At 36.6% G+C, this 20633-nt stretch overlaps 1 non-coding gene across 1 annotated transcript; it reads left to right on the top strand.

Annotated features, from left to right (window-relative positions):
- The first annotated feature begins 409 nt into the window (after positions 1-409).
- Positions 410-516, top strand: LOC112034150 (small nucleolar RNA R71). The gene has a single exon (XR_002885331.1). It is a non-coding gene; the product is annotated as a small nucleolar RNA R71 (small nucleolar RNA).
- The last annotated feature ends 20117 nt before the right edge of the window (positions 517-20633 follow it).

Genomic DNA, 20633 nt, shown 5'->3' on the forward strand with positions numbered 1-20633 from the left:
GTAAAACCAAGAAAAATGCTGTTTTGTGAGGATTTTGACCTTGTTTGACCTTCGGTCAACCTAGGGTTGACAAGAGCATTTTGGTCATTTTAGCTGAAAAATGCATTTTGGGTGCTCTGGTGTCCGAACAGGTTGTGCCACGTCATTCTGGATGTTCTCGCGGCCCCATGGAGAGGAAATAATATTTTTGGATTTTTCAATGTCCGACACGCAAATCAAGGTGAAACAAAATACAGTATCAACATTGGTGGTATCCCAAGATTGTGCATTCTCAGCTAAGAGATCAAAATAATCAAAAGCCTCATCAGGATCTTTATTGAAAAACTCTCCATTGCACATCATCTCTACAAATTGGTGCAACTTCGGAGTTAAACTTTCATAGAAAAAACTAGTTATACACCAAGTTTCATAGCCATGATGTGGACAAGCATTAAGCAAATCTTTAAATCTTTCCCAACATTGATAAAATGTCTCATTATCTTTTTGTGAAAAATTCATTATTTGTCTTTTAAGTGCATTAGTCCTATGAATTGGAAAGAATTTCTTTAAAAACTCAGTTTGCATCTCTTGCTAAGAACCAATTGACCTAGGTCTCAAAGAATTAAGCCAAGTTTTTGCCTTGTCTTTAAGAGAAAAATGGAACAACTTCCACCTAATGGTCTCTTCATTACATGATTGGTCATGGAAGGTAGAACATACCTCCTCAAATTCCTTATAGTGTAGGTAAGGATTTTCAGAATCTAAGCCATGAAATTTAGGAAGTAATGAAATCATATTGGGCTTAAAATTAAAATTATTTGCATTAGTTGGAAAAATGATGCATGATGGTGCACTACTCCTAGTAGGTTGCAAATAATCCCTAAGAGTTCTAATGGGCTGGTGTGCATGGAAGTTTTCATTATTTAAATTATTCTCATCACCCTGATTACTCTCTAAGTCCGCCATTCTATCAAGTGTGTGAGAATGTGTGAAAGAATCAGATAAATTGCCAAACAAATTATTAGACCCAATTATAACCGAGTGATTATCACTATCACGACACCAAACACGCAGGCAATAGTTAAGCAAGAAAGAAAAAGAAAAAGAAAAGAAAAGAAAAGAAATAACTTTAACAATAAAAAGAAGTAAAAATAAAATAAAAAATCTAAAGGCAAACTAAACTACTTAAAAAGAAAAGAGTTGGAGAGATATTACCAAATACGTGAAGAAATTTAATGCCAAAAACCTCTCCAAACAAAGTGGAACGCTTCTCTAATCGCCTAATCCCCGGCAACGGCACCAAAAACTTGCTGCGATTAAATAATGCTCTCAAGTGAAGGATTGTCGTGAAGTAATAACTTGGTAAGTCCGAGGTCAAATCCACAGGGAAAAAGGAATTGATTAGCAAACCACAAGAGAATAAAACTAAGTAATAAAGTTTAATTGAATATATTTTTGATGGTTTAGTAAAGTTAATTTAAATTGAGAGAAGATAACAATATATTAAGGCGCTAAAGTTTAGGGATCCACACTCAACACATCTATTGGTAGTCTTAACAATATTTATTTTATAACTCAACTAAAATTCATACGAATGATGATCTTAGTCGGATGATTTAACAATAAAAACTCAAGAATTAATTGTCTAAGGTAGTTTCATGAAATTGATTGATTTTAGGCAAAACAAAACTAGTGAATTAGTTTGTAGTGAATACTAAGCATTTAACGTGCCTGGAGTCTACGATAAATCAAATGATTATACAGAACTAAACACTTTTCTAGATGAGTAAAACAATCAAAATCGTAAAATCATAAGCATTAAAACCAATAAATAATTGTTAAGAACATACCAATAAATGGTTGGGTTTCATCCCTTGCCTTAGCAAGGCTTCTAGCAAGCCATAACACAAATAAAAATCTAAAAACTGTAAAGAAACAATAATAAAACCTAAATTATGTTCTACAGCAGCTCTCCCCTAAATTTCACCCTAAAGAGCCTTTATATAGGTCAAGGAATCCTATTACAAGTTGAATTCCCGTTTGGAGGAAATCTCAGGTTTTTAGGCTTCACTTAATTGACATTTCTGGCCCATTTAACTTCAGAATTATGACTTTTGGTAAACTACAAAGATGTAGCCCTTTAAGTTATATTTCCAGCGCAACTTGAATCATCTAGATTGGATATATTAGCCAAAAGTTATACTATAAATACTAACTAGTGCATAGGCTGGAATCCTAATCCGAATTAGACTTGGATTTGGTGCAAATTTCCTTTGATTCCTTGCTCCAATTGGACTTGAATTTAATTGGGTTGGCCTTCTTTGACTTCATCATGACTCTTGTAAAATTAAAGTCCATTAGCTTTCTTCTTTGCACAAATCCACTTATTTAATTTCATTATCCTACAAAAGATAAATTCACGCATTAAAATTCAATTAAGCACAAAATTGATTATTCAGCATTATTCCAAAACCAACTATAAAATGCATGAATTAACTCAAAATAAGTATGATAATGCTTTCTAATAATGATATAAATATACAAAATTAAGCTATTATCACATTCAAACACATCAAAACACCCTCAAACACCTTAGATTCTCTCATCTTTTTTCTTTAGTCTTCAAGGTAGTGTTCTTGCACCAAATCTTTCTCTCCTTGTTTCCATACCTTAGATTTGAGGTTTTGGCATGTGGGTGTAGTTTTTTAGCTACAATACACACCCCTTTCTCTTCATAGCTTTTCCTAGCTTCTTTTTTGCTTAATAAAGTGCTATTATTGCTTTTCCTAGTATGTTCTTACTTCCTAGCATGTCTTTACAGTTTTTATAGCATGTTTCCTTACTTATGCCATGATTTATCACTTTAATTTTGTTTTCCTAGCATTCTTGGGTTAGGATATGTCTAAATTTAAAGTTTGTGATTAGATTCACATTATTTTAGGCTCCTTGCCATGTTTATGCTTAGATCTACATGCTTATGTGTTCTTTGCCTTGTTTTTGCTTAGATCTACATGTTGGTGCTTAGATCTATGTCCCTATGCTTAGTTCTATGTGTTTATGTGCTCCGTGCCATGCTTGTGTGCTTAGATCTACGTTGGTTGCTATGCCATGTGCTACTTTAGCCCTTTTTGTCCCTTGATATTTCTCTTTCTTGTGTTTTGGCCCTTATTAGTGGGGTGTAGATCTAGATCCTGTGGTCTAGGCCTGCATCTGCATGCTTAGGCCTATATTAAAAGGTTTGGATCATTTCCTTTGCATATCTATGTTTGTTTGCTTGCTTCTATACTTTATCTCCATGTTAGCCTCTCTAGATCTAAGCTTTGCCATGCTTTGTGCTCTTCATAGGCTTGAGCTTGTGTGGCTACATCCGTCCCTCCTAGGGTTTGTTTGGATGTAAACCCCTATGAGATACACCTCCGTGGTGTCAGTGTGCTTGATATACACCCTTCTCAGCTCCTTGTGATGTTGATTTGCTTGCCTTGCTTGCTTTGCGCCACCCATTTGGCTTTCTTTGCTTCTTCGCATCTTTGCATGCTTGCCTACGTGTTCATATATGAATCTGTGAGTCGTCCATACTCCAATCCAATGGATCTATGAAAACTTGATCCAAACCTGCATTTGTCCTCCTAAGATACCTCATTTTGTTTGATAACATCCTTGTTTGCCCCCCTTTATATGCTTCACATATTTGTTTGCCGCTATTTGGCATCTTTTGCTAGCTTGTCTTTTAGCATGTTTTCCCTCCATTTGTTTTTTTGCTTGTCTATTGGCTTGTGTCTTTTGTCTTTGCATGTACACCTATGGAGCATGGCCACTTGGAGTAAGGGTGAGACCTCCTAAGTGCCAGCAAAAAGGGCGAAGATGCAAGCAAAAGGATGCAAGCCCAGAAAGAGCAATGTTCAGTAGATTAGGGGGGCCTAGCCCCTCCAAAGCAATCTTCTCTTTCTCTCTCTCTCTAAGCCTCTTCTCTAGAGCATGTATTAGGGTCCCTCTCCATTTACCCCCTTTATTTTCCTACTCCTTGCTTGGGTTGCGTTCCTTGGGTATGACAAAGCCTGTTTTACATTTCTTGTACCTTGCTAGGCCATACTCTTGGAACGTTGGTAATGTCTAATTTACTTTCTCGCTCCATGTGGTAGCATTGCGCATGATGTATGTATGTGTGTGTATATATATATATGCCTGCGTCTGTATGGGTGATTGTGCACTTTGTATGATGGACTCTCATGTCTATGTGAGTGATCCTCTCCAATCATGAGAGCTCTTGACCTTGTAGTATGGGTAAGTGCTCAAGGTGATTGCCGTAGGTTTAACATGCTTAACACTTTGGAGGGCTTCGGCTTGTCACGATGCAAGCATGTCGTTACGTGCCATATACACAAATGCAAAGCCTTGCTGGTGCACCTTAGCGCACCAAACACAAAACTCTGCTGGATTTTTCCCGTGAAAATGAGGCATCCCCATTGCCGTATTCTTATGTCGAAAACTTGGTGAGAATAACGTTGGGCGTGCTATGATGCATTTGAGATGAAGCATTGCCAGATTTCCACCACAAAAATAAGGCGAAATGTTGTCGGATTTTCGCCATGGAAATTTGGTAATGACTTCAAACACACTTGGGAAGCATCAACCAAGACTACACCCATTCTGAAACCAAACCTCAAAGCCCAACACGTTTAAAGCCCCAAAAGCTAATGCCAATAGCTTGTTTTCAACTGCTAATGTCCTTAAATTATGATTTTACAAAAACAAAGGATTGTCTACTTACTACCACGACTCCATGATAGCTCCGAGTCCACAGACTACTTCTTTCTTTGGCCTTTGCAAAACACAAACACCCACGTTTGTGACTTTGAGATCCCACTCAAAGATTTAGCAATACAAACTCTCCTGTTTGTGACTCCATGACCACCCTTGAAGGTTTAGATCATCAGCACTTTTGATGACTAGAGAAGCCAACAACTTCTACAACACCGAATCTTGAGATTTATCAAGTAATAACACCGGTAGAAAATATGAGAGAGCTTTTTAGGTACAAAACCCTAAATAAAAAAGAGGCACACTCTTCTCTCTCTGAATAGCCTTATAAAAACATGCTTAGAGTTTCCTTCATATACTAGGAGAAGTAGATTTGAAACCCTAATCCTTAATGGGCTTGAACTACTGTTTGGGCTTAATTAAAATTCTGCAGATACGACTTTCAATCGGTTGAGCCTGTTCTTCGATTGATCGAATCAGACAAATTCTGAAATCTTCTTTCTGTAGTTTGTATGTTCTTGTGTATTCATGATTTGCCAATTGTTCTAAACTTTTAGAACCTAACAATCTCCCCCTTTAGCAATTCGTGACAAAACTTTCATACAAAATGAAATACTCAAATACAAGAACAACCCAATACAATAAAATGCTCAATTACATCACAAATTCCAATCTAAGACTCCTAACCTAGAAGTTGCAAGAAGAGGTAAAAGGTCTTAATCAGAATGTACTTGTCTTTCTTGAAATACTCAACAAACACATTACTGCATGTGTGGAAAGAAAGACATATAAACAATAATATGAAACAAAATATATAAAAAAAAAAAAAAAAAAAAAAAGTAAATTCTAACTCTCCCCCTAAGTTAGATACATCAAAAAGTTTTTATATTCTCCCCCTTTGAAAAACAATTTTATCTCCTCCTAAACAAAACAAACAGGATTCCCACATTTCATCTAAACTCCCTCCCTTTTTGTCACGTATTGACAAAGACAACTCATTGTTGCCCAAATTAAAAAAACATACGCAACAAAAGTCAAGAGAAAATAGAGAATTAAGGGAACACAAAACAATTCAACTCTATAGAAAATAGAGACAACTCCCCCTATGAACAACAAAGGTTAAAAAACAAGTTTCTCCTCTTATAAAAATAGGAAACACAAAACAAATGTTGGGAAAAATAGTTTTGGGGAAAATTTAGGAGGTGGGGATAAATAAAAAGACACAAACCAAACTCAAAAAATTAAGTTGATAAGTTGAGGATACACATGAAAAAAATATTATCTCTTTCAATAAATGCAAATTTGACACTATGTGACCCATAAATAGTTGCATGAGTAGAGAAAATATTGGCACATTGATTATTCATCATATCTCTTAAGAAAAATATTTTTTGCAGTTCACACATAAAAATAGCATATACTAAAAGTACATAACTCAAAAATTAATCAATCAATTTTTAGATCAAGTTGAGTACCCAATTTAGCGAAGTGTACGCATGTTATGTGTGAAAACAGTGAGAGATATGACTGCAAAATTGTAAGATGGATACAGAAAAACAATGTAATGTATGTGAATCCTAAACACAAATGATGCATAAAAAAATTTGGTCAAAATCTTAGAAACTAAAATTTTTTTAGTTTCGATCGGTCGAGCATCGATCAAATATCAATCGAGCCAAGCAGATTCAAACCAAAAATTTTTATCGCAATTTTGATTGGTTGAGCAACAGGTTCGATCAATTGAAAATTTGGAAAAATCAAATTTTTGAAAAACAGAGCATTTTAAGATTTTCAATCAATTTGTCCTCAAATCTCAAATTTTAAACACATTTTGCATTAAAATCAAGGAACTTTTAATCTAGAATGGCCAAAACAAGATCACACACAATATAATGTACGAAGTTTAGCAAAGAGTAACTTGTGTAGTGTGTGTAACTAGCAAAACCTTGAAATAAATGTGAGGTGATATGTGAATAGAAATCAAGCACAATTTCTACAAAATTCATCACATAAATTTGAAAGAGACTATCACCTAAAGAGTTACATCATATAACTCTCACATCTCCTAGAATAAAAACTTGCAATCATGTAAGTTTCTTGATTTGCCTCATATTGTACACACCAATTTTATTTGATCAGAAACTTATTAAAATAACCAGGATAATGTACACACCAATTTAATTTGATTGATTTAATTATAGTCTAATAATGTACATACCAATTTTAGTATTTAAACCGAGGCTACACCTTATGTTCTTTTTGTACATGTGCTACACTTTCTCGAGTACAAAATTTTACGATATGCACTAGGGTGTTCATGATTGGCTAGTAAACAGTGGTGAGATGGTTATTTATACCTTTCTCAATAAGATCAAGTTTGACAATCAAAGAGATGTGACATTAAGATCAAGACAAAGTGATCAAAAACTATAAATATCTCCCACACAACATGCACTACAAAGCTTAAACTAGTAAAGTGCAATAAAATAAGCTCATCCAAGCTAAACAAGGTACATAAACTTGTTATGTAAAGATAATATAGCCAATCCTTTTTTTTTTTTTTTTTTTGAGAAAAAGGTAAAGACACTTTATTACGGAAAATCAAGCTGAAAAACATCATCCAAATCTGGTGGTAGATCTTCTAACCACACATCAATATCTGCAGATAACACTACTCGACGAGTGAGGGCATGAGCAAGTCTATTACCCTTATGCTTAACATGTAAAAAACTACAAGAAATAGAAGAAGACAAAAAATGAATATCATCTATAACATGACCGTACATAGTCTGAACTGGTCTAGTCCCATTGATTGCCTGTATAACTCGTAATGAATCACCTTCAATCACCATCTGATGAATGCTGAGTTCTTTGGCAAAGCTAATTGCTCTACGCGTAGCTAAGGCCTCCACCAAATCCACAGAACCCAAATACCTCACTTTCTGACTCAAGGCCGCGATGATCTGACCCTCCCAATCTCTAATGACCACCCCGATACCTGCACTAACCTGATTAGCAAACACGGCACCATCCAAATTGGGTTTATAAAGGCCACAGTCAGGTGGCTTCCACCGCAGATCCTCACTTAGAACAGCTGCCTGACGAATCGGCGTCTGCACATCTGGAAATTCGTGAAGGAGCCCTGAAGCTCACTGGACTGCTTCATTTACTTGCCGTGAGGGTTGTCCCACTTGCAACCTATTATGTCGCTCCCATATGCTCCACGCAACCATAGCAAACCGAGCAAACAAATCAGAAGAACCATGCAAACACAGGAATTGAACAAGGCCTGCAAAGGTAGAAAGTTTCTTAGTTTGAATAAAATTAAAGCGGACGTCAGTCTACCATATAGCCCTTGCAACATCACAATACCACAAGGCATGGGTATTGTCTTCAAGGCAGGTTCTACATACATCACAGCAAACATTAGACACCACTTGACGCTTAAACAAATTGAGTTTTGTGGGCAATGAATTTTGAACCGCTCTCCACAAGAATTGCCTAACTTTGTTAGGTACCCGAAGCTTCCAAATGCCATTCCACAGACTCTTTCTTGCCTCCATATCCGACGGACTAGCTTGCTCTTGTCACTGAAACATAGATAGCAACTGATAAGAACTTTTAACCGTATACTCACCATCAGACAACATTGGCCAAATCAAAGCATCAGCGGCTCCAAACGGGCTAACAGGGATACTTTTAATGGCTGCTGCTTCCCACGGATAGAAATGTTGATCAATAAGGGTCTCGTTCCAATTTGTAGAACCTGGTAGGAATAGATCACTAACCATTCGCAAAGAAGGATCCAGCTGTGGTGAAATAACACGACCACCCCATTCAGATGGCAACCAACGGTGATGCCATATATGAATATTCTGCCCATTGCCCACTCTCCATCGTGCACCCCTCAAGACCCCATCTCGAGCTTGTAAAATACTTCTCCAAGCAAAGGAGCAACGAGGAGATACCTCCGCTTCAAAAATATTACCCAAAGGAAAATATTTAGCTTGAAAAACCTTGAAAACCAAAGAATTTCTCACATGAAAAAGTCGCCACACTTGCTTCCCCAACATAGCATCGTTGAACATTCTCAAGTCTCGAAAACCCATTCCTCCCATCGATTTTGAAGAGCAAAGCGTTTCCCACTTAACCCAATGAATTTTCTTGGAATTCTCCGAACACCCCCACCAAAACTTTCGAATCATCGCTTCTATATCCTTGAGAAGACCAATGGGAAGTCTAAAAACACTCATGGAGTACGTCGGAATGGATTGAATTACAGCTTTAATCATCACTTCCTTGCCCGCTTGGGAAAGTAATTTCTCCTTCCAACCTTGCATTTTAGCCCAAATTCACTCCTTAATCTGATTGAAGCAAGATTTCTTTTGTCGCCCCACAAAAGAGGGAAGTCCCAAGTATTTCTCATAATTTCTAATAACCGGTAGCCAATCATTGATTATAAATCCAAGATGTGAAATACAAAACACAAAAAATTTTTTTGTTTTAAAAAATTTATGACCAAAAACAAAAAGTACACATTATGCTAAATGAACAATGAAAATGCAATGCATGATAGTGCTTAACTAAGCTATAGAGGGTACACAAATAAGAAATATCAATTTCTTAATTAACCCTTGAGTACATATACAAATTAGTACATACTCACACAAATTCAGAAATAGCTTAACACTTATATAACACATACTATTCAAATTTCTTCACAATGTCAAGCATGTTCTAAATCAAGAGATAGATATCATAATTCATGTAATTCTCAAGAAAAATAAAACTAGACACAAAATAAAATATTTTTGTCTTTTTGAAAAATTTTCAAAATCAACCAAAAACAGAAACAAAACATGTCCGCCAATAATTGAAAAAACTAAATCAAGAACAAGTAAACAACACTCACCTTAGCAAGTCTTTTCTCACCCATATAGCATGAGTCTTCGGCTTTATAGGTGAAAATCCATGAGAAGCAGAATGTATTTGAGGGATTATACCAATCTTCTGAGAAAGATTGAAATCCTGCAAATTCCTTTCATAAGCCAACAAACTCAAATTTTTCAAAAGAATATGAAACAATTTATATGGACTTATGGCAGGAGAAATATCATCACATATACTAGATTGAAATACAGAATGCTTAAATTTCAATTTATGATAATTAGGATGAATGTAACCGGAGACACCACAAAAGTGACAAATATGAACAAATTTAGGAACATCAGTATTCCTAATAACAAATCTAGTCTCAGATTTTGGTTTTTGCCTCAACAAAAAACAATTTGGTCTAATATGACCAACAACACCACAATGGTGACAAGTAGGCACAAAAATTGATTTATTATGCTCTTTAACAATAGGTTTAGACATAGATTTATAAACTTCAGCGTTTACATTAGAACTTTTACCTTTGTCTAACCTAGCAAAATAAGTCTTTTCTTTATTATTCCTCTTGAAAGGAGGGATATAAACTTTCTTAGTTTTAGGGTTAAGAGAAACAAAAACACTTCTATTATCAACAGTAGGCTTGGTACTAGTCAAATTTTCAATTTTAGCTTTAGATTCAACTAACTCTTGTTCCAAGCTTTTCATCTTCTCATCTTGAGAGGAAATTTGATTTCTCAAAAATTCATTCTTTTTATTAGATTCATCTAATCTAACGACCAATTCCTCTTTTTCAAGATTAGCCAATTTTAACTCTTCCTTGAATTTCTTAGAAATTTTCATAGATTTCAATAATTCCTTATGGACAGTTTCACAGGTGTTAGGTTCTAAGGTTTTAGGATTTTATGTATTTAGAACTTTAATTTGTAATGTTGGCAAACCATGATCAAAACAATATATTTAGTCTTGTTTAGGCTTGCTCAAAATTGATTTATTATTGTAAAGTTGGAATCGAGTGGCTGCAGAAGTACTTGGGACTTTCGGCCTGGCTCGATCGATCGAAGAATAGACTCGATCGATCGAAAATCGCACAGGTTGATTTTTCTGTAGAATTTTCAACTCAGCCCTACTTCATTAAACGTTTAGGGTTTTATGTTTTTACCCTAGGTATATAAACTAAACCCTAGCCACGTTTTTGAAGGTTGCTCCAATTGTATTATTGCTCATACATTGCTGTTTTGTGTAAATCTCTTGTGAGATCTTTGAGGAGCTTTCCTTTACACAAAACTTAGGGTTCTCAAGTTGGAGATCTTATCTACATCTTGATGATCAACTTGGTTGCTACCATTGAAGCTTAAAGATAATCAAGCGGGGGTGCTTGTAGCTGATTGAAGAATCCAAGAAAGAAGGAGTCCGTGGATTCGGAGCTTGCACGTGGTCGTGTCAGTAAGTTCTACTAGTGGGTAGCATTAGGAAGTCAAGAGGGGAGCTTGTAGTCCTTCTGTATGGACTTCGATTCTTTCGCATAGTGGATTCAGGTTTACCTTGAGGATAGCTAAGTCAAATCCTCCCCAGGTTTTTACCGTGTGGTTTCCTAGGTCATCATATCTTGTGTTCATTTATTTTCCGCTGCTTTATATCTTGATATGATTATTTGATTGCTTTAACCTAGAATTGCATAATTTGACTAAGTAACAACTTGGCTAATTAATCTAGGCTAACCAATCTAGTTGTTTTAAGGGGTCTAAATCCGTTCAAGTGGTATCAGAGCAGGTAACTCTTTTTGTTGGAGATTTCTTAATCTCTGAGCTGATCCTTGACCCCTGTTGTCATGAAGCATGGACACTCTCTGTTTGTTCCTCCTCACTTTGATGGGAACAACTATGCTTATTGGAAAGTAAGGATGAAAGCATTCCTGAAATCCATTGATGAGAGAGTCTGGAATTCCGTTGAGTACGGATGGGAGAAGCCCACTACTCCTATGAGTGAGTGGCAAACTTCTGAAAAAGAAGCAGCTGGCTTCAATAGCAAAGCTATGAATGTCATCTTCAATGCTGTTTCCATGGAGGAATTTAAGAGGATCTCTAATGTTGAGGTTGCTCATATTGCTTGGAAAATCCTCCAAACTGTGCATGAAGGCATAAAGGCAGTTAAGATCAATAAATTGCAACAATTGACCTCTAGATTTGAAAGCATTAGAATGTCTGATGATGAATCTTTTGATGAATTCTATGCTAAATTAAATGATATTGTCAATTCTGCTTTTAATTTGGGTGAAGTCTATGATCAACCTAAAATTGTTAGGAAGATACTTAGATCCTTAACTGAAGACTTTAGACCCAAAGTGACTGCCATCACTGAAAGCAAGGATGTGGACTCCATCCCTGTTGATGAGCTTGTAGGATCTCTTCAGTCCTATGAGTCTGACCTACCTAAAGTGAACAAATCCAAATCAATGGCTCTTAAGTCAGTTGATGATGTTGATGGTGGTGGATTTGATGATGAGCTCTCTGCTACAGAGATTGCCTATCTTGCCAAAAATTTCAAAAACTTTCTTAGAAATACCAACAGAAAGGCAAGAGGTACATACATTGCTGAACCTAGAAATTTTAGGAAGAATGATCCCACTAAGGTTAATAACCTTGAAAAACCTAAAGAAAAAGTTGGTCAATCTTCAAATAATTCTTTGGGTCCTCAGTGTTTTGGTTGTCAAGGGTATGGTCATGTGAAATCTGAATGTCCTACATTCTTAAGGACTAAGGGTAAAGCTATGGCTGTAACCCTTAGTGATAATGAGGTTTCTGATGATGAGTCCGGTGGTGACGAGGATGGAAACTTCATTGCTTTCACGGCTACTGCTATAGTCAATGAAGGCATATCTGCTGAAGAGAACCCTTCTGATGGGGAACTCTCTGAAGATGCAGATCTTCAAGAGGCCTATAACAAACTTTGCAAAATTGCTGCAAAGGATGCTATGAAAGTTGATCTTGGCCTAAAGAAAATTGATTCTCTTGAGCTTGAAAAGAGAAATTTGCTTGTTAAACTGTTTGATGCTAATGAACTTTTGAATAATGTTAAATCTGAGAACATGCTTTTGCTTGATAAAGTTAGAACTTTGGAACATGATTTATCTGTTGCTAGATCTGCTAGTTCTAAACTTGATCACATGCTGAATGTTCAAAAGTATCCTTCTGATAAAACTGGGTTAGGATATGTTGAAAGCATCTTTGATACTGGACCACATTCCACTACTTTTGTTCCTTCTTCTTCTTCTGAACCTTCTGTGAGTGAGGTTGTGAGTGAAACTGTCAAACCACCTGTGAGTGAGGTAGTTAAACCTGTAGAAGTTTCACCACCTAAGAAGATTAGGGTAGACTTAAGAGAATCTAAACCTAAGGAGCCTACCAAATCTAAGGACAAGATGCATGGTAAACCTGCTTGGGTTTGTCATTATTGTGGTAAGTCTGGACATATTCGTCCTAACTGTTACAAGCTTCAAGCTGATAAGAGAGCAAATAAACCAAAAGTGCCTGTGCCTCAAGCACAAGATCCTATGGCATTAATTGGTGAATTGGTAAAGGTGTTAAACCTTTATTCCAATCATGGAGTTGGGAATCACTCAAATGTGAATAAGAACTCCAATGCTCATGGTGCATCTAAAAAGTTTTGGATGCAAAAGACTCGAAATAATTGAGTCTTTCTGACATGGTCCTTGTGCTTCATTGCTCTATTCTTTTGTGACCATTGTTCTTTGTTTTTTTTTGTTTTCTTTGTTCTAGGACTTGCATTGCATTACATTCATGCATTTCATTCTAGGATTTATTTGTTTTCCTTTAAATAAAAAAAAAAAAGAAAAAGAAAAAAAAAGGAAAAAGGGAGGAAGCAAAATTTATGTTGAACATAATGTTCTTGATTTTTGAAAAACAAGGTTGGTCAATTTATTTACACATAACATGTCTTATGTACCTTGTTTAGCTTGGATGAGCTTACTTTATTGCACTTTACTAGTTTGAGCTTTGTAGTGCATGTTGTGTGGGAAAGATGTTTATGGTGTTTATCACTTTGTCTTAATCTTGAAGTCACATGTTATTTGACTGTCGGACTTGATCCTTTTGAGAAAGGCATAAATAACCATCTCACCACTGTTCACTAGCCAATCATGAACACCTTAGTGCATATCATAAGATTCTGTGCTCGAGAAAGTGTAGCACATGCACAAAAAGAACATAAGGTGTAGCCTCAAAATAAATTAAAACTGGTGTGTACTATTAGGCTTGATGCCAATTCACTTAATTCAAACCGGTGTGTACTATTAGGCTGAATGCCATCTCATACAAATAAGAGGCAAAAATGCAAGAAACTTACATGATTGCAAGCTTTTGTTCTAGGAGATGTGGGAGTTATAGGATGTAACTCTTTAGGTGATAGTCTCTTTTAAATTCTATGTGATGAATTGTGTAGACTTTGTGTTTGATTGCTATTCACATATCACCTCACATGTATCTCAAGTTTTTGCTAGTATCACACACTACACAAGTTACTCTTTGTTAAACACTGTACATGCTAGTGTGTGTGTTTTTGGTCTGAACAACCAAGTTTGAAAATATCTTGAGATTTGTGCACAACATTTTTTTTGCTTGAGAAAATTCAATGGGAGAATGATTGAAACTTGTTTTTGACATAATTTGAATTTAAAAAATTTGGGTTTTTGAAAAAGCATTTCATCTCATACTCATGCATGTTGTTTTTCTTGGTTAATGCTTTGAGGAGTTGTTTTTCAAAATTAGGTTTGTGTCTTTCAAAACTGGTTTTTTTTTTTAAATTTTAGTGAGCCTCTGCCCATTTCGATCGATCCAGTCTATTTTTCGATCGATCGAAAAAGTGTTTTAGTTTGTTCTAAAATGACTGTTTCATTCGATCGATCGAATGTAATTTTTGATCAATCGAATATCGTGAAAAACCTTTTTAAAAGTTCAGATCTAACTTTTTCAAAATCACTATTCAAACTTTTCAAACTTTTTCTTCTCTCTCTCCGAGTTGGCAAGGCTCCACATAGAGATTTTTGTCGTTTTCCTCCGTAGTTTTTGCAAAATCTCTCTCTCCTCAAGCCGGTAAGACACTTTTGCCCTTCCTTTTGATTTTATTTTCATCATTTCATGCATATTTTCATGCATTTAGGGGCATTTTTCGCACTTTGCAATTTTGAGATTTTCATTTGATTCAAGTCATATTTTATGCAATTGATCAATGGGTTTTTGTGGGAACATGCTATAGACATGATCTTAATAGTTTAATTTGATCAATTTTGAGTTTGGTGTGAAATTGAAAATCTAGGGTTTCTAATTGATCCAATTTGGGGATTTTGTTAAATTGGGTAGAATTTGATACAATTGGCTTGTTGTGTTGATGTAATTAAGCATTATAATCTATGTGATAAGTTTTGTAATGATCAATTCATCAATTTGTTTTAAAAATTTTCAAGTGGTTTTCAATTTTTGGGGTTTTTGTTAAGAAATTCCTGCTCAAGCCAATTTTGTTAATTTAATCTCAATTAAACTTAATTGCTCACTGCATTAGTACATGCATCATGGCATTGTATCTGTTCATGCATCATATAGATTTTCATTCTATTATTTTTGTTGCTAACTTGCAGTCTGCCCTTGGTCTTGTTTTTCTTGTGTTTTCTTTTGATTTTCTCTTTTGTGTCTCTGTCCTTTCCTTAGCATCATGCCTAGGAAGACTAGAGCCCGTAGGTCCATTCCCTCTTCCTCTCCATCCCCTCCTTCCTTTGATCGTGAGAGGTTTCCGAGTGAGAAAAACCAAGAGCTTTTTGTGAAACTTAACCTTAAGAGGAAGATTTGGGCTGAGCGTTCTGTTCTGTTAGATGGGCTAGATCCTGCCATTAGGGCAAACTTTGAGCGTTGGGGCTGGTTACCCTTGTTGGACATTTCTGATCCTGCTCCACCGTCTGCCTTGATTAGAGAGTTCTATTCGAACATCTCGATCCACGTCTATGATTCCAACACTTTAGTAAAGAGTTGGATACGAGGTGTAGGGTACACCATTACTCCTCAGGTAGTGGCTGATGCTCTAGGGGTACCGTTGGTTAGGGATCCTGTCTATCCTTACGACGAGTCTCCCGAGTTGAGCGATGTTTTATCTTACATCATTGGGACTTCTGTCCAGTGGGGTTCTGATCCTAGGATCACTTCTGCTGAGCTCTCCGGGTTGCACTATCTGTTCTTTAGGATTGCCTGTCATTCCATCTGGCCCATTTCTCATGTTCACACTATTCCTCTTGAGAGGTGTGTATTTTTGTACGCTCTGGTTACTAATGCTCCTATTAGTTTTCCCCATCTCTTTCTTCGTTCTTTGAACGATGTTTATAGGAGTTCATCTTCTTCCCATGCCCTTGTTCATCCTATTTTCATTCATAGGATTTTGCTCCATCTTGACCTTAGTGACTTCCCTTCCTCTGAGCCCGTTCATGTGATAGCTCCCATAGGTGCGTCTTTTCTTAGACAGAGGGCCGCTCATCTTTGAGCTGGTTCTAAGCACCCTAAGTCCGAGCCGTCTAGTAGCGCACCTCCTCCTTCTTCTTCTACAGGTACTGCTGGTGAGGATGTTCCTGATCCAGTTGGTGATAATGCTGCTACTGCTGATGTTCCTCTACCTCCTTCGACCGACTTTGATGTTCGTCGTACTCTGGAGACTGTCGTGACCGTTCAGGCGGCTCATGGTCAGATTTTGGTGGACTTACTAGATGAGATTCGTGCTCTCCGAGCCGATTTAGCGCGTCTTCATTCACCCTCACCACCTCCTTTTGATGGCGACTCATGATTGCTCTTTGGCATTCCGTCACAAAAAGGGGGAGAAAGGGGGAGTGGAGTTTTGACTTGTAGGAGATTTTTGTTGTTAGGGGGAGATTTTTGTTACTTGTTGAGAGGAGCTTGTGGAGTTTTTAGATTGTATCTAGGTGCTTCACTTTGTATATCATTTTTGGAGATATTTCTGTTAGGGGGAGTAACATTGATTGATATACATGTTTTTTTTTATTGATTCTTGTTGATTTGTGATTCACTACTTATTGATTTATATTTATGAGTTGATCATTTATATATGTCTTTATTTTGTGTTGTGTGAATCTTACAAGAATGTTATACCTGTTGTTTTACTCTTTTCTGTCACACATACGTTTATGCGTTTGTTGAGTATTTCAGGAATATACAGGTTGATTCAACTAAGCTGCTGTCTACATTTGCAACCAATGGATAGTAGTTAGGCTGAATTTGAAATTTATGAGCATTTCTTTGTAAAGGGCTTTTTACTTGTAAAACTTTGAGCTTTTAATTAGGGTTTTGTCATGGATTGCCAAAGGGGGAGTTTGTTAGGTTCTAAGGTCTTAGGATTTTATGTATTTAGAACTCTAATTTGTAATGTTGGCAAACCATGATCAAAACAATGTATTTATTCTTGTTAAGGCATGCTCAAAGTTGATTTATTATTGTAAAGTTCGAATCGAGTGGCTGCAGAAGTACTTGGGACTTTCGGCCTGGCTCGATCGATCGAAGAATAGACTTGATCGATCGAAAATCGCACAGGTTGATTTTTCTGCAGAATTTCCAACTCAGCCCTACTTTATTAAACGTTTAGGGTTTTATGTTTTTACCCTAGGTATATAAACTAAACCCTAGCCACGTTTTTGGAGGTTGCTCCAATTGTATTGTTGCTCATACATTGCTATTTTGTGTAAATCTCTTGTGAGATCTTTGAGGAGCTTTCCTTTACACAAAGCTTAGGGTTTTCAAGTTGGAGATCTTATCTACATCTTGATGACCAACTTGGTTGCTACCATTGAAGCTTAAAGAATATCAAGCGGGGGTGCTTGTAGCTGATTGAAAAATCCAAGAAAGAAGGAGTCCGTGGATTCGGAGCTTGCACGTGGTCGTGTCAGTAAGTTCTACTGGTGGGTAGCATTAGGAAGTCAAGCTGGGAGCTTGTAGTCCTTCTGTATGAACTTCGATTCTTTCGCATAGTGGATTTAGGTTTACCTTGAGGATAGCTAGGTCAAATCCTCCCCAGGTTTTTACCGTGTGGTTTCCTGAGTCATCATATCTTGTGTTCATTTATTTTCCGCTGCTTTATATCTTGATATGATTATTTGATTACTTTAACCTAGAATTGCATAATTTGACTAAGTAACAACTTAGCTAATTAATCTAGGCTAACCAATCTGGTTGTTTTAAGGGGTCTAAAACCGTTCATTTAGATTTATCACAAGATGAGGCGGGAGGGGAATTGAATGAAAAGAACTCACATAAAGTTTAGTAGAAATTTCATCGAACGTATGACACCTATTAGGACATATGTGAATCATGTTAGGAATATATGTCAATATTTTATGTAATTGGTTAATCCTTTGACAAAATGCAATTTACTTGTAATTTGGTAAATCTAGGATGTGTTCAATGCTTCATGAAACAAGGTTTCAAGACTAAGTGTTAAAGCCATGCAAGTCTGTCCAAGAAACAAGTGAAGAAGTGCTAGCTTTTAAAGCTCGATAGCTAGCTCGACAGCTAGCATCTATCGAGGTTTAAAAAGCTGCTAAAGCCTGAAGCTCGACAGCTAGCTCGATAGATAGGGTATTTGTCGAGATTTATGAAAAACAAATTTTCAGTTCTGTTTTGCATCCAATCTGTGAGTATGTGTTTAGGCTTTCTTTTCTCACAATCCTAAACATATATAAGGATTATTTTAAGGGCCGTCAAAAGTTGCACAGTTGCACAAATGTAAAGCAAAGTCTTGTTCATGCAAATTGTGACCAGAGATAGAATTTGCCCTAATTCATCTTTTTATTGAAGAAGCTGCTATGTTTGTACACCGTATAGTTTTGTGACCAAGGAGCTTCTTAATCTTCATCGTGTGATGAACTTAAGAACTTTGCAACCAACACCTTTCTCAAGTTGGTGATTAAGTCGCGTACTAGGATCCACACATTTATTGATTAGTCACGTACTAGGAGCTGTGCATTGGAATGGAGAGATTGTCACTACAGAATAAGTCAAATTGGGTATTGGGGTAAAGGTTCAACTGTAAGTTGGTATAAGATACTAGGATTCCTTTACTTGTAATCGCTTGTTTTGATAATAGTGAATTCTCGGGAATGGTGACCTTAAAATCATCTGGTGGGGTTTTTGTCATGTAGGTTGTCTCCATTTGTAAACAAATCACCATGTCAATTTAGTTATTTGGTGATTTGTTTGTACTGCCACACATATTGCATGCAAATTGAATTAATTAATTAACTTGGCTGAATCAATTGATTAATTTATCACAATGGGTCAATACATTCTTGATCTATCAAGTGGTATCAAAGCAGGCACACTCTGATTAGGTTTTAATTTTTACTGTATGATCCATTAACCACTGTTTGTCATGGATAGAGGACAGTCTCTTATTATACCTCCTTTATTTGATGGCACTAACTATGCATACTAGAAAGTACGCATGAGAGCTTTCTTGTAGTCATTAGATGAAAAGGTGTGGCAAGCTGTGGAGATATGCTGGAACAAGCCTACGGAAGCACCAGCTAACTAGGATGATGCTAAGATCAAGGTGGCAAACTTCAACAGTAGGGCATTAAATGCTATATTCAGTGTAGTCACAAATGAGGAATTCAAGAAGATATCCTTTACTGAAATTGCTATGGAAGCATGGTTTATTCTCCAGACAACCTATGAAGGAACCAAGGCTGTCAAAGATTCAAAGCTTTAAAGGCTCACTACAAGCTTTGAAGAGATCAAATGGAGGAGGATGAGTCGTTTGATGAGTTCTATGCCAAGCTCAAGGACATAGTAAACTTAGCATTTAATCTTGGAGAAACCATTCCTAAACCCAAGATTGTGAGAAAGGTGCTCGGATCTCTACCCGAGAGATTTCATGCCAAGATCACTGCAATTGAGGAATCAAAGGATATTGACAAAATTCCTTTGACAGAGTTGGTTAGAAATCTATAGACCTATAAGTTGGGTTTGACAAGGATCGGGAAATCAAGCAAGAGTAAGAGCATGGCATTGAAGGCCAAGAGCAGTGACACTGGTGAGTCTTCCGATGATGAAGATTCTGAGATGAACTCCTAAATCATGAGGTAGTTCAAGAAGTTCATGAAGAATTCCAATGCGAAAGGATTTGACAAAGACTCAAAGCAATCTAGTTCTTCACAGTTCAAGAGTCAAGACAAAGGGAAGAAGGATGCTATTGAAGGCCAAGAGCAGTGACACTGATGAGTCTTCCGATGATGAAGATTCTAAGATGAACTCCTAAATCATGAGGCAGTTCAAAAAGTTCATGAAGAATTCCAACGCAAAAGGATTTGACAAAGACTCAAAGCAATCTAGTTCTTCACAGTTCAAGAGTCAAGACAAAGGGAAGAAGGATGCTATTGAAGGCTAAGAGCAGTGACACTGATGAGTCTTCTGATGACGAAGATTCTAAGATGAAATCCTAAATCATAAGGCAGTTCAAGAAGTTCATGAAGAATTCCAACGCGAAAGGATTTGACAAAGACTCAAAGCAATCTAGTTCTTCACAGTTCAAGAGTCAAGACAAAGGGAAGAAGGATGCTAGGGATGGTGGTTAGTACACTGTTCCCTCAAGACCTAAGTGTTTTGGGAGTCAAGGCTTCGGTCACATGAAACAAGAGTGCCCTACTTATCTCAAGACCATCAGAAAAAGAAAGGCACTTGGTGCTACTGATAGGCCAAAAACATATTGACCCCTTGTGATTCAAATTAATTAATTAATTAGCCAAGTTATTAATTAATCAAATTAACATGCAAAGCACGTGGTAGCATAAACAAATCACCAATTAAACTAAGTGTAGCAGAAAATATATTTGACACGGTGATTTGTTTACAAATGGGGAAAACCTACACGGCAAAAACCCCACCGGGTGATTTTTAGGTTACCACTCCTGAAATTCTACTATTATCATAACAAGCGGTTAC

Source organism: Quercus suber, unplaced genomic scaffold (genome assembly GCF_002906115.3).
Source record: "Quercus suber isolate HL8 unplaced genomic scaffold, Cork oak 2.0 scaffold_463, whole genome shotgun sequence".
Lineage (NCBI taxonomy): Eukaryota > Viridiplantae > Streptophyta > Magnoliopsida > Fagales > Fagaceae > Quercus > Quercus suber.